The sequence below is a fragment of the Sus scrofa genome, chromosome 13 (genome assembly GCF_000003025.6).
Source record: "Sus scrofa isolate TJ Tabasco breed Duroc chromosome 13, Sscrofa11.1, whole genome shotgun sequence".
Lineage (NCBI taxonomy): Eukaryota > Metazoa > Chordata > Mammalia > Artiodactyla > Suidae > Sus > Sus scrofa.
The window spans coordinates 198333949-198349158 of record NC_010455.5 but is presented as its reverse complement, the minus strand read 5'-3'; the positions used below and the strand labels follow the sequence as shown (position 1 = coordinate 198349158).

Below are 15210 nucleotides of genomic sequence, written 5' to 3'. Positions count from 1 at the left end.
GTTTCAGAGAGAAAACATGTAAAGGTGATGAAGCCGATACAGGAGGAGCTCCATCCCAGGACAGGCAGTGTTCCAAAAGTTGTTTGTAGGTCAGTAGTTTAGAGCATGTATGTGATGTAATGCACTTTCCTGGAGTTCCTCTTGTGGCTCAGTGGAAACAAATCCTACTAGAAACCATGAGGTTGCAGGTTTGATCCCTGGCCTCACTCAGTGGGTTAAGGATCCAGCGTTGCCATGAGCTGTGGTGTAGGTCACAGATGCAGCTCAGATCCTGTGTTGCTGTAGCTCTGATTAGACCCCTAGCCTGGGAACCTCCATATGCCACAGGTACAGCCCTAAAAAAGCAAAAAAAAAAAAAAAAACCCACAAACAAACAAAAAACACCTTCCTGTAAAAACAATATTCTAAGTAGAGGGTAGGCTGTTTGATTAGCTCATAAAAGCCTGTGTAACCAGAATGAATTTAAGCAGAGCACTGAAGACATTTTTTTCAGGTGCACTGAAGCACTGTTTACTTCAGCAGGAAAATTGGTTTCTGGTTCCAACTTGCCACCAAAACATTCCAATGTCCTCACCACCACCACCACCACGGGTAGCCTGAAGGTAGAGGCTCTGGGGAAGGAGGGGTTGGTTATTTTGCGCCACTGGTAACTTGCTAAAGTGCTAATTGTTCTGCTTCTGGCCAAACGTTTCTCAATGGTTTGACCTGGGAAATCAACTTTGATGTGGTGGGTTGTACAAAAATTAAGTGTTATGAAATCGAGCCCACCTTCTGACCTAGGTGCCAGGTGTGTGGGGCAGCAAACAAGACAGGGAGAACTTGGTGAAGGAGGCAGGGATTGATCGGGGCCCGCAGGACCAGCAGGATGAAGAGATTGGCACATACCAGGACAGGCAGAGAAGAGGACTGAGCATCAGGAACCACTGAGAGTGAGTCATTTGGGGAAATAAAACTGAGAGTTCTATAGGCAGCCCTGAAAACACACACACACACACACAAAAAAAAAAAAAAAACTGGAGGGATGATGGGAGTGAGTGCCAGGAGAGGGGAGCCTGGAGTTGGCAGATGGACAAAAACCTTGAAAATAAGGCTTCAAATGTTGATTATTCTTTCTTCAGTGCTGCACCTGAGGCATATGGAAGTTCCCAGACTAGGAGTCGAATCAGAGCTGCAGCTGCCAGCCTATACCGCAGCAACACTGGATCCAAGCCACATCTGTGACCTATGCTGCAGAGTGTGGCAATACCAGATCTTTAACCCACTTATCAAGGCCAGGGATCAAACCTGCATCCTTATGGATACTAGTCGGATTCTTTTTTTTTTTTTTTTTTTGTCTTTTGCCTTTTCTAGGGCCGCTCCCGAGACATATGGAGGTTCCCAGGCTAGGGGTCTAATCAGAGCTGTAGCCACCGGCCTATGCCAGAGCCACAGAAACTCGGGATCCGAGCCGCATCTGCGACCTACACCGCAGCTCACGGCAACGCCGGATCCTTAACCCACTGAGGAAGGCCAGGGATCGAACCTGAAACCTCATGGTTCCAAGTCAGATTCGTTAACCACTGTGCCATGACGGGAACTCCACTAGTCAGATTCTTAACCCACTGAGCCACAACAGGAACTCCAAGCCCAAAAATTTTGAACTTTTCCTCTGATTTAATATGTAGGAACAACACGTTAAGGGGGCATGAGATAAAGATATTGGGGGCACCAACAGCATTAATTTTACTGAAGTGGAATCAAATAAATGAAACAGAATAGAGTAAACTAGAATGGAATGGAATGGAACGAAAGAAATGAAACATGCCAGAATGCATATCACACAGGAAATTTACATTTCGTGAATCTTGCCTCAAGTTTTCTTTGTGTGTACACACATATATGTATGCACACAAACATACATATGCACAGACTTACCTATGTAGGGGTCATGTTCTAAAATGCATTTCTTGGAATTCCCATTGTGGCACAGCAGTTACCAAATCCAACTAGGAACCTTGAGATTGCCAGCCTATACCGCAGCAACACTGAATCCAAGCCACATCTGTGACCTATGCTGCAGAGTGTGGCAATACCAGATCTTTAACCCACTTATCAAGGCCAGGGATCAAACCTGGCCTTGCTCAGTGGGTTAAGGATCCGGCGTGGCTGTGAGCTGTGGTGTAGGTCGCAGACGCGGCTCAGATATGGCGTTGCTGTGGCTCTTGCGTGGGCCAGCAACTATAGCTCTGATTAGATCCCTAGCCTGGGAACTCCATATGCCGAGGGTGTGTCCCTAGAAAAGATAAATAAATTAATTAATTAAAATAAAATGCATTTCTTTACTGTGGGCTTTGGAGTAAAGACCTATTGACATGGATATTTTAAGATGAATCTAGAAGTGATGTGGGGGGTTGGTTTCAGGGGAGAGGGGCTGGCAGGGAGTGGCTGGGAAAAGAGGCAATCAGAGCTGTTGAGGGACCAGTGGGGAAGCCTGAGATTAGAGTGATGAGAGCAGGGATAGGATGCATGGCCACCAGCCCCACTGAAGGGAAAAGGACCTGCCACACAGGGTCTAGGAAACCAGAGATGAAGATTCCACAACTGTGAGGGATTCAGTAGCCCCGGCCTGGAACAGAGCTGGGGTTGTTGGATGCCCAGCCCCAGGCACCTTTAGGTCACTGCAGTTCCCAGGATAAGAACATGTGTGTGTGTGTGTGTGTGTGTGTGTGTGTGTGTGTGTGTGTGTGTGTGTATTTTAAAAAAACTTTATTTTTCCAAACTCCCACTGTTCTGTTTTATATCCTTTTTGTTTTTTTAAACTTTTATCAGAGTAGAGTTGATTTAGTGTTGTGTCAATTTCTGCTGTACAGCATAGTGACCCAGTCATGTGTCTCCTATACATTCCTATTCTCATATAATCTTCCATTATGAACTATATCCAGTCTCATGTATTCCATCTTTTTTTTTTTCATTTTTATAGCCACACCTGTGGCATATGGAGGTTCCCAGGCTAGGGGTCAAAACAGAGCTGCAGCTGCCGGCCTATACCACAGCCACAGCAGCACAGGATCCAAGCTGCATCTGCAACGTACACTAAAGCTCACGGCAATGCTGGATCCTTAACCCACTGACCAGGGCCAGGGATCGAACCTGCATCTTCATGGATAATAGTTGGGTTCATAACCTGCTGAGCCACAATGAAAACTCCCAAAAAGTGTTTAAATTTTAATGCCACATTTTGCTATTTCCACTTTGTGTCACCATGCACAGGTAAGTATGACATCTCAGGTAAGTAGGCTGCCTTTCTTCCAAGGAGATCAAAGGATCTACTTATCTGTGTTGTACATACATAAAGTACTTGGGATGAACAGAGTAGAACTGGCTTCCACTATTATTTCAGGAATCACTTCTCGGAAGTGGAAATGTGTGTGTCTTGGACATGAGAAGGGGATGATGCTGAAAGGATTACCTACATCTTTGTCTCTAATGAGAATGTAGCCCTGTACTTATAGGACTGAGCTAGAGAGCCCCAAACCCGAGCCAAGGGCAGGAGACAGCACGTAGTTCAGTCTTGAAGGAGCCTAGGGGGCCAGCAAGGAGGAGGGCGGGATGCAAGGTCTCAGACTGACCTTGACGGATGACCACCAAGGGAGTGTCAGCTGCTCCCTGTTCAATGGTATCAGAAATCTTAGTCACACCGTCTCTTCCAATGAGAATCGTGATGTGCATACAACCCTCCTCTAAACAGAACCAGTCACATCATGGAATGAAATCATCATTTCAGAAATGGTTGTAAAGGAAGACTCCACAATTCCTGCTAGTGACCTTGACAATTAGTGCTCTAGGTGAAAATTCATGAGATGGTAGACCCTCGTGGTTTGGTGTGCAATGGTGTACACGTGAATTCCACCCCAATAATTGCCCACAGTAGGATTTTAGGCAAGTTCTTTAACCTCTCTGTGTCTAAGTTTCCTCTGTAAACTATAAGGGTTAATGAGATTATGTATAAAACCCTGAGAATGGTGCCTGGCCCATAGTAAGGCTTCAGTACCTTATTTGCCTTCAACTACATTTTACCCAAACAAAAACATGTATGTTTTGGCAACATGTATGACCAAGTGTCATAGTAATAGTAATAATAGTAATAACAATATACAGGGAGTTCCCATTGTGGCTCAGTGGTTAATGAACCCAACTAGTAACCACGAGATTGCAGGTTTGATCTCTGGACTCACTCAGTGGGTTAAGGATCCAGCGTTGCCATGAGCTATGGTGTAGATCACAGAAGTTGCTCCGATCTGGTGTTGCTGTGGCTGTGGCGGAGGCTGGCGGCCACAGCTCCAGTGGGACCCCTAGCCTGGGAACCTCCATATGCCTTGGGTGCAGTGCTAAAAAGACAATAAATAGGGAGTTCCCGTCGTGGCGCAGTGGTTAATGAATCCGACTAGGAACCATGAGGTTGCGGGTTCAGTCCCTGGCCTTGCTCAGTGGGTTTACGATCTGGCGTTGCTGTGAGCTGTGGTGTAGGTTGCAGACACGGCTCGGATCCCGAGTTGCTGTGGCTCTGGAGTAGGCCAGTGGCTACAGCTCCGATTCGACCCCTAGCCTGGGAACCTCCATATGCCGCAGGAGTGGCCCAAAGAAATAGCAAAAAGACAAAAAAAAAAAAAAAAAGACAATAAATAAATAAATAAATAAATAAATAATGATAATATACAGAGAACTCTTAAAATTAATAAGAAATGCAATCACTCCAATACAAAAGAAAGGTAGAAATCTTCTTGAACACGCAATTCAAAACAGAATAAATTCAAATGGTTGATACACAGGTCCCCAAAATAATCAACCTCACCTCTAATAATAAAAATACAACTGGAGTTCCCATCGTGGTGCAGCAGAAACAAATCAGCCTAGGAACCATAAGGTTTCAGGTTTGATCCCTGGCTCACTCAGTAGGTTAAGCATCTGGCGTTTCCGTGAGCTGTGGTGTAGGTCGCAGATGCAGCTCGGATCCTGCGTTGCTGTGACTGTGGTGTAGGCCAGCAGCTGTAGCTCCGATTCACCCCTAGCCTAGGAACCTCCATATGCCTTGAGTGCGCCCTTAAAAAGAAAAATAGATAAATAAATAAATAAATAAATAATAAAAACAAGTAAAAATACAACTTGAGAATGTATGAAACTAAAAGGACAAAAATATGTGTTGGCAAGGATGTGGAGCAACTGGAACTCTCATGCATATCTGCTGGGAAGTTAAATTGACACAACCACTTAGAAAAAAATCTCTAGAAGGACCTACGGAAACTAAATATATGAATGCTGTCTGACTCAGCACCTCACTCCTGGGCATATACTCCACGGATGTGAGTGCTTAGGTCCAAAAGACATTACAAGAATGTTGGTAGCAGCTCTATTCACTGTAGCTCAACACTGGAAATAATCAAAATATCCTTTCACAGTAGAAAGGGTAAATAAAGTATGGTTAATTCATATGGGGGATGGGAGTGAACTATTATTTCACATGTCTATCTGGCTTAATCTCACTGACGGAGTAGTTACTGTAAGTTTCAATTTTTATGAGTGTCACAAAAAGACAAATTGTTCTAAAGTAGAAAAAGGCAGAATAGTGGTTATCTCTGAGGGGGGGAAATTAGCTGGGAGGGGACACAGAGAGCCTCCTGGAGTGGTGGAAATATCTTAATCTGGGCAGTGGTTATGTAAGCATTTTACACATAAAAATTCACAGAGGTGTCCAGTTAAGATTTGTGCATTTAGGAGTTCCCATCATAGCTCAGCAAAAAGGTATCTGACTAGCATCCATGAGGATGGAGGTTTGATCCCTGGCCTCATTCAGTGGGTTAAGGATCTGGCATTGCCTTGAGCTGTGGTGTAGGTCACAGAGGCGGCTCAGATTTGGCGTTGCTGTGGCTGTGGGGTAGGCCAGTAGCTGCAGCTCCAATTCAACCCCTAACCTGGGAACTTCCATATGCTGTGGGTGTGGCCCTAAAAAGACCAAAAAAAAAAAATTGTGCATTTATATGTTCTACCTCCCTAAAAGGTATTCATAAAAATCTGAAAAAATTAGACACGATGAAAAGTCATTATCTCCTATAAAATAGGAAACTCTTTTGTAAATGAATAACGATCAGTGTTACTGGAGTGGACGCTTGGTACATTTCAGAAGAGCATTTGATCCTACGTATCAAAACCCTTAAAATTATCTATCCCTTTATCCAGCATGTGAACCTGTAGAAATTTACCCTAAGGAAATGATCAGACAGATGAACAAAGATGCTTTTTCAAGGACATTTATCACTTCATTGCTTATAACAGCAAAAAGCTTGAAGCACCTTAATGTCCAATAAGGGAAGAACAGAGTAAATAAATTTTGCTACATGTATGTGATAGAATATATTAAGCACCCATTAAAAATGATGGAAAAGGAGTTCCCTTCATGGCTCAGTGATTAACAAACCCAACTAGGATCCATGAGGATGCAGGTTCAATCCCCGGCCTCGCTCACTGGGTTAAGTATCTGGCATTGTGATGAGCTGTGGTGTAGGTCGCAGATGCAGCTCAGATCCCATGTTGCTAAGGCTGTGGCGTAGGCCAGCAGGTGTAGCTCTAATTCAACCCCTAGCCTGGGAACCTCCATATGCTGCAAGTACGGCCCTAAAAAGCAAAAAAAAAGGGGGGGGATGATTTTTTTTTTTTTTTTTTTTTTGCTTTTTAGGGCTGTACCTGCAGCATAGGGAAGTTCCCAGGTTAGGGGTCAACTCAGAGCTGCAGCTGCCGACTTATACCAAAACTGTGGCAACTTGGGATCCAGGCTAGGTCTGCAACCTCAACCACAGCTCACAGCAATGCCAGATCCCTACACACTGAGAGAAGCCAGGGATCGAACCCCCATCCTCATGGATCCTAGTCAGGTTTGTAATCTGCTGAGCCACAATGGGAACTCCCAGGAAAGATTATTTAATGGAGGGGGAAATTCAGCAAATGAAGAGAAAGATCATGAAACAATATGCCCACTATATGCATATACAGTATAACACATATACATTTTATTATATTATATGTAAATAAATATATATATATATATATATATATATATATCAACCAAAGGAGACAATTGTTCTCTGTGAATGGTGGGATCACGAGCAATGTTAATTTGTTCTCCATATTTTTCTCTGTTTTTTAAACTTCTATGAACAGAAAACTTGATAACCACAGACATGGAGAACAGACTTGTGGTTGCCAAGGGGGAGAGGGGAGAGAGTGGGATGGATGGGGAGTTTGGGGTTAGCAGATGCAAATTACATTTAGAATGGATAAGCAAGGAGTTCCTGTCTTGGCACAGTGGCTAACGAATCCAACTAAGAACCATGAGATAGCAGGTTCGATCCCTGGCCTTGCTCAGTGGGTTAAGGAACTGGCGTTGCCGTGAGCTGTGGTGTAGGTCGCAGAGGAGGCTCGGATCCTGTGTTGCTGTGGCTCTGGCGTGGGCCAGTGGATACAGCTCCGATTAGACTCCTAGCCTGGGAACCTCCATATGCTGTGGGAAGCGGCCCTAGAAAAGGCAAGACAAAAAAAAAAAAAAAAGAATGGATAAGCAATGAGGTCCTACTGTATAGCACAGGGAACTGTGTCCAGTCTCTTGGGATAGAACATGATGGGGGATGATATGAGAAAAAGAATGTATGTATATATATGTGTGTGTGTATACACATATATATACACATATATATATATATATATATATATATATCTGGGTCACTTTGCTGTACAGTAGAAACTGGCAAAACATCGTAAATAAACTATAATTTAAAAAATACAAAAAAAGACCCTGAAAAAAAATTTAAAAAAGAAACATGATAGCCCTTAAAGAAACTATGCTATCTTGTAGGAAATATGTAAAGAGTTAAATGAAGAAAGTTCTAGAGCTCAGGGCTCTCTCCTGCTGAGTTCAGCATTCAGTATTAAAAAAAAAAAAAAAAAAAAAGACCTCCCCCTTACTCCCCAAAGGGTTTCATACAAAATAATGCATGAAAGTATATGATATGAAATACACAACCTGGAAAAGCTCCTCAGGTCGAGCGTGCACGCTTACACACACACATACACACACACTCACACTGACCCTCTAGCCACACCCCATTGATCTTAGAAGACCCAGGCTCTTGGGAGTTGGTGGTTGGACCAGCAAACCTAGACACCAGGAGTTGACGCCTGTGGTGTCAAGGGCATCTCTCGGTAAGAGGGACAGCTGAGCGAGGAAGGGGCAACTTAACCAACACCCCCTCTGAACCGTGAAACCCCAGTCTCCCTCCAGAGCATCCCCAGTTTTCAATTCACTTTGATTAAATCGATAAGCCAGAATCCACTTCTGTGGTTTGTAACCAAAAGGACTTCACCAACCACAGCTATCTTGATGAATCTGCCCCTTGCCTGTCTCCGCTCCGTCCACCGGCGCATCCACGTGCCTGCGTGGAAGACAACCTAAGCAGACCTGTGCCGGGTGCTTTCAAACGAAGCAGGTCAAGGTTTTGCTCCTGAGGCTGTAATAATCCAGCCACAGAAACTGTGCTCAGGCCCTCAAAACATCAGGTAACGCAAAATCGGGCGAGGCCCTGGGCTGCAGTGAAAAGACACCTGTGCTGGGGAAGAAAACACGCTCGCCCAGCGCAGGAAAAGACCCCGCCCTGGAGCGCGGGCTTCTTTTCTCTCCAGCCCTCGGTAGTGAATCTGGACTTTGTAGTTTCCTAAGTGATTTCTCTTGCCTTTCAGTCCAGATGCAAAGGAGAAGTATTTACAACATCTGCAAGAATGACTAGGAGCTGCAGGGTGTGTCAATAGCCCCGCTTGATAAGGATTAATTTTAAATTCTGTACCCAAGAAGGCTCCAATCTGAGGTGCGGGTCCCAATTCGGGGATGGTTGCATTTCGGATTTTGCCTTCCCAACCACAACCAGGTTTCCATCTAATCCGAAGACAGGCGGGTGGGAGGGCGGACTGGAGGAAGGAGGGCTTTCAAGGAAGACGCTCTGCTCCGGGTCCTCACTTCCTGCCCGCAACTCTTTTCTTTCTGTGGCTCCAGGATCCTGCTGGCCGCTTTTCCCACGCACGTCCTCAACTTCACGCAGCCTTTCAGAGACTCCCGCGAGATAACGTCGGATGTGAAAGTTGTTTGTAAACGAAGCATCGGCTTAATGTTTCCATTATTGCCTGTGTCTTTATCCCACGTGTGCAGGCGACTCCCTCCTCTTCCTCCCACTCTCCCTGTCCCCTTCCCCGGGATGAGGGAATTCAGGCCAAGCTGGCCTGGTGCCCGGAGGTGCCAGTCAATTATGGGGCTGAGACTCTATGCCCCAGGCAGGGCCACAAAGCCACCAGGCTCCCCCGTTTCAGTTGGTCTCAGCCCAGCAGAGTCATTCATGAGCCAGCATCCCCTGCTGCTTCTCAGCCACCACTGGGAGCCTGTGACTCGGTCAGGGCACGGTGACAGAGACACACGCTAAGTGCGACCAAGCCCTCTGCTGGGACGCTGTGGTCGGCTTAGTGTGACTTGAGCTCAAGGAAGTGGTTTCAGGAGATAACACTCCCTTGACCCACAGGGGCGGGATGGGTTATCCCTATCGCCCGAGAAGGTCACCAAAATGAACCTGGTAACTTGAAAGCGAGACTCAGAAGGGCCCCGAGAAAGAGCTCCCCGGACTGGAGACAGCAGAACTCGCCACTTTTCATCTTCAAAGCCCAGAACCTCAATTAAGTAATTAATAGGTCTGGTCATGTTCGCAGCTCTCTGAAAATGAGACTGGGGGAGCTCTGGCTTTCCTTCCAGGGGATGTGCTTTCCTGGCGAGCCCAGAGAACTGCCTAAGAAGGCGATCAGTAACCCAGTAACCATCCTTGCTCTTCACCCCTCGCTCCGCACCCCGCAGGGAGGCAAGTTCCAAATCCGCTCTGAGGGTTCAGGGGCTGCCCCAGCCGGGAAATGCGACCAGACGTTGTACTTTGCTGCCCTCTTGAGGATGCTCTGAGGATAGCGGGCATCCAGTAATAGGAAGAAACCGGCTTTTTTTTACCCCTTGGAAGAGCGTCTGGTATGATCAAGACTTCTTCAAAATAGGAAAATACTAACCTAGAGTATAATAAATCCTCTCTTTTAAAAAAATTCAAAACCTAGAGGACTGTGTTGATACTGAGTTAAGAGTTCCAAGGGCCAATACCTTCCCAAAGAAACGAGAAGTTTCTTGAATTAATGGATGAGAACCAATCTTCAACATCAGAGGGCTAAAGGAAGGTAATTGCCCTCGATATTTATTTTCAATTTGGAAGATCCAAAGCAAGAAGACTTTGAAGCAGTCAAGAACTGATTAGAATTCTAGGCTTGGTGCCAAGGGGATAAATTGTCTGGTGACTTTTTGCAGAGTTATTGACTCCCTTTGCATCTGAGGCCCAGAGCCCAGCAGGGTATAAAAGCTTCAAAAAGCGCTCAGAAAAGGGCGTCATGCCCAGCACTGACAAGATGCAGAGTGCCAGGTCTGCGGGACTGTCCCCCATCATAACCCAGTCACCCCAGGGGGCTGCTGGCAGCTCAGTCCGCTCGAAGACCCATGACTGGCTTCGCCCATGAGGAGTTGCCATCTCTGCATATTTTGAAGGCTGTCTGGTCTCTCGTGGTTTACGGCTCTGGGCTGGTATGTCTGGGGATTTCTTGCTCTAGATAACATGTTTTAAATAAGTAAAAAAGCTCCAACACACACACACGTACACGCACACGAAATGTGTGTCCCCAAGCTGAACTCTCTTCAATTAACTTGTATGTATGTATGTATTTTTGCTTTTTTAGGGCTGCACCTGTGGCACATGGAAGTTCCCAGGCTAGGGGTCGAATCAGAGCCAGACACAGATCCCAGCCACATCTGCAACCAATACCACAACTTGCAGCAACACCGGATCCTTAACCCACTGAGTGAGGCCAGGGATTGAGCCCACATCCTCCTGGATACTAGTTGGGTTTGTAACACACCCCCCCCCCGCCGCAGTGGGTCTTGACTGCTCCTTTGTGACCATCTCTGAGCTTCCCTGGCCATAAACTCCTTCTCCAGCCCCACCTCACCTTCCTGAGCTCTGGGGGACGCAGAGGAGAGGAGCCCCAGCCAGCCAGTCCCGCCCCAGTCACCGTCCCCACTGACCCCCACCTCGAGGTCCCTTCCACTGGCAGCGATTCAGTCAGCTGGACCAGTGTGCCCATTCTCAGCTGCTCTCCGACTGTTGCAAAGTGTGCTGACTGGGACCCACCCCTCCACGCCCTAGGGAACCACTGCAGGCCATTCCCAGCCCACTCCCTGTGACACCAGACCAGACTGAATGTTGAAAATTATGAGAATCTACAAATTGAATGGGGAGTTTCTATTGTGGCTCAGTAGGTTATGAACCCCACTAGTATCCGCAAGGATGCGGGCTTGATCCCTGGCCTTGCTCAGTGGGTTAAGGATCTGGCATTGCCACAAGCTATGGTGTAGGTTGCAGATGCAGCTGGGGCCTGGCACTGTTGTGGCTGTAGTGTAGGCTGGCAGCTGCAGCTCTGATTCGACCCCTAGCCTGGGAGCTTCCATAGACCACAGATGAGGCCCTGAAAAGAAAGAAAGAAAGAAAGAAAGAAAGAAAGAAAGAAAGAAAGAAAGAAAGAAAGAAAGAAAGAAAGAAACATTGGAAGGAAAGAGCAATCCAGGTTGCCTCACAATGGAGCAACAGCCACTAGAGCTGGGTGTCACCCTGACTTTGAATGGCCGAGGGGCTACAGGTCAAAAAAAGGCAGTTCCCGGCATGGCCAATGACTCTGTCCAAGAATAGGCCTTTCCAACAGATGCCCAGCGTGACCCAAAAGCTCTCCTGAAAAGTCCAGTCTTACGACAACAGAGCTGCCCGTCACCGAGCAGATTGCCCAAAACCACGGGGGGCTGGGAGGGGGTGTGTGTGTGTTTGTGTGGAAATCCAGTAACTCAACCCCAGTGACCCCACCCTGTCTGCCGTTACTCGGAGCTGGCTGGCCAAGGTCCAGGGAGCAGACCCAGTCAGACTAACGTCTATCCAAATTTAATTCTCAATTGAAAATGGAAACAAGGCAGGCCAAGACAAACCCAGGGCCTGACTTAGCAGCAGCAACTGCCAAGGCAAAGCCCTTGTCGCACGGGGGCCAAAGGTCGGCCTCCACCCACCACCTTTCGTATAGAAATTCCCCTGCTGCATAACCACTCCGTGACACTCTGACTATGGATGTCCTCATTTTATAGGTGAGGAAAACGAGGCATGAGAAGTCGGGTGATTGACTTGAGCTCTCATGGTAGCTGGCAGGGCATGGCTGAGCCTGGCAGTCTGGCTCCAGACCAGCCTTCCAGGGAGGGGACCACCCCCCCTCAGCCTTGGCCCCTCACCCACCCTGGCACCCTCCCCAGCTGCAGACCCCAGGGTGGGAGAGTGGGGATTTGGCACCAGAGAGGCTCCAGGCCCCCCTCGGAGACTGACAGGGTGTCTGGTTGCAGCCCTCAGTCCTAGGGTGAGGCCTCTGTCCAAACATCCAGTGTCTGAAGCCTGGCAGGGGGTGGGGTGCGGGGGGAATCTTCTCTTCCTGCCTCAGGTTCCCTTCCAAGGGGGAGGCTCATGCCCTCATTGCAGTCCCCCCCCCCCACCCCTAAACACCAGAGGTCTCAGGGGACAAGTCAGCTTGGAGCTTCTGGGCCGTGGTGCCTGCGTGGGGAGCTTGAGACCTTTGAACATTTATTTCGTCCTCTGGAAGCTGGCCATTATGAGGCCGGGTGCCTGTGTGGAATTTTAAAATGATTTAGAATGATTAGAAAAAAATACTTCATAAGAACAAATTATGCTCTCTCCTGCGGGATTTACCAGCCTGTCTAGAGAGTATCTCTCTATCCATCTATCCTTCTGACTAGCCATCTGCACACTCACAGCCTCAGACAGTCAAGCTACCATATGGACTTTTTTTTTTTTTTTTTTTTTTTTTGCTTTTTAGGGTCGCACCCACTCCCTGTGGAAGTTCCCAGGCTAGGAGTCAAATCAGAACTGCAGCTGCTGGCCTACACCACAGCCACAACACGGGATCCCAAGCCATGACCTACACCACAGCTCACAGCTCAGTGGTGATCCTTAACCCACGGAGCAAGGCCAGGGATTGAACCTGCATCCTCATGGATACTAGTCAGGTTCATAACCCACTGAGCCACAACGGGAAATTTGTATGTGGACTTTTGATTATAGCTCTCAGTAACACCTGGGTCAGAGGCCAGTTTCTGAAAATCTCCAGCTATATGAACTTGGATACGGTCCTTAAACATCTCTGTGCCTCTTTTGGGGAGGGGGGTTGCATCTGTAAAATGGTAAGCAAGCATAAGAGTGCTTCTCTGGTGTTCCCATGGGATCTCAGCAGTTAACGAACCCGACTAGCATCCATGAAGATGCCTCTCTCAGTGAGTTAAGGATCTGGCACTGTTGTGAGCTGTGGTGCAGGTCGAAGATGCAGCTCGGATCTGATATGCTGTGGCTGTGGTGTAGGCCAGAGGCTACAGCTCCCATTGGACCCCTAGCCTGGGAACCTCCATAGGCTGCCCTAAAAGGATAAAAAGACCAAAAAAAAAAAGAAAAAAAAAGTGCTTCTCTGACTGGGTGACTGCAGGAAGCACATTAGCAAATCTAGGTAAGAGGTCAGTGTGGCATCTTGGAGTTTGCTAAGTCACCATGAATGGAAGGGAAGGTACTCTGGGCTGCAGCAGGAGCCTGGCTTTCCTGGACCTAAAAGAGGAAGCAGACTTTCCCACTGTGGCCACAGCCATGAGTGTGCTCAGACTTCAGAAGAGGCTTGCCTCCAGTGTCCTCCGCTGTGGCAAAAAGAAAGTCTGGTTGGATCCTGATGAGACTAGAGAAATTGCCAACGCCAAATCCCGTCAGCAGATCTGGAAGCTGATCAAAGATGGGCTGAGCATCCAGAAGCCTGGGACTGTCCATTCCCGGGCTCGATGCCAGAAAAACACCCTGGCCCACCGGAAGGGCAGGCATATATGGGCATCGGTAAGCGGAAGGGTACTGCCAGTGCAGGAATGCCCAAGAAGGTAACTTGGTTGCAGTTGATGAAAATTCTGCGCCGGCTGATACCATGAGTCTAAGAGGATTGACCTGCGCGTGTATCACAGTCTGTACCTGAACGTGATGGAAACGTGTTCAAAAACAAGCGGATTCTCATGGAGCACACCCACCAGCTGAAGGCGGACAAGGCTCGCAAGAAGCTTCTGGCGGACCAGCCTGAGGCCCGCAGGTCTAAGACCAAGGAAGCTCGCAAGCGCCGTCAAGAGCGGCTCCAGGCCAAGAAGGAGGAAGTCATAGACTCTGTCCAAGGAGGAGGAAGCGACCAAGAAATAAAGTTCTCCCCCTCTTCTCTGTACATAGTGGCCTTAGCAGTTACATAGATTCAATAAAAACGAGCCTGGGAAATTCGAAAAAAAAAAAAAAAGAGAGGAAGCAGTGAACCTGAGATCTTTCATTTATTAATTTAATTTAATTTAATTTAATTTTTTTTCTTTTTTAGGGCCACACCTGCAGCACATGCAAGTTCCCAGGCTAGGGGTCGCATTGGAGACGCAGCTGCCAGCCTCCGCCACAGGCACAGCAACGGGGGATCCACGCCAAGTCTCCGACCTACACCACAGCTCATGGCAACACTGGCTTCTTAACCTACTGAGCAAGGCCAGGGGTTGAACCCGCCTTCCATGGATCCTAGTTGGGTTCATAACCTGCTGAGCCACAGCAGGAACTCCCCCAAGAGCTTTTAAAGCTGTGCTTTTGTGTAGAGACTTGGCCTGTGCCAGCTGACCCAAGCTCATTTTTACCATTTTTCCTGTAGGGAGGTAAAGCCCAGAGAAAAATTGGATTTGGTTAACCAAGAGAAACCGAACCGAGGTTGAGACGAAGTTCTGCAGATTAATTTAAGCCCACAACAGAGCAGGGGGCGGGTGCCAGGCGGAGGACCAGAGTCCTGAGCCATAAATCACCCTCAGCAGGTCGGCCTGCTGTGTGACCTGACACAGAAGGAAGGCGCCCTTGCTGGACCCCAGGACTGTTACTGAAACTGAACAGGGCCCCGAGGGTCTCCTGGGCACACAGGCCTTTCTGTGTCCCTCATTTCTTGTTTTTAGGGAATAAACTTCAGCCTCCATGACCT

The 15210-nt window shown here is 47.6% G+C and overlaps 1 pseudogene; it reads left to right on the top strand.

Moving 5' to 3' along the window:
- On the top strand, positions 13826 to 14411 carry LOC100623408 (annotated as a pseudogene).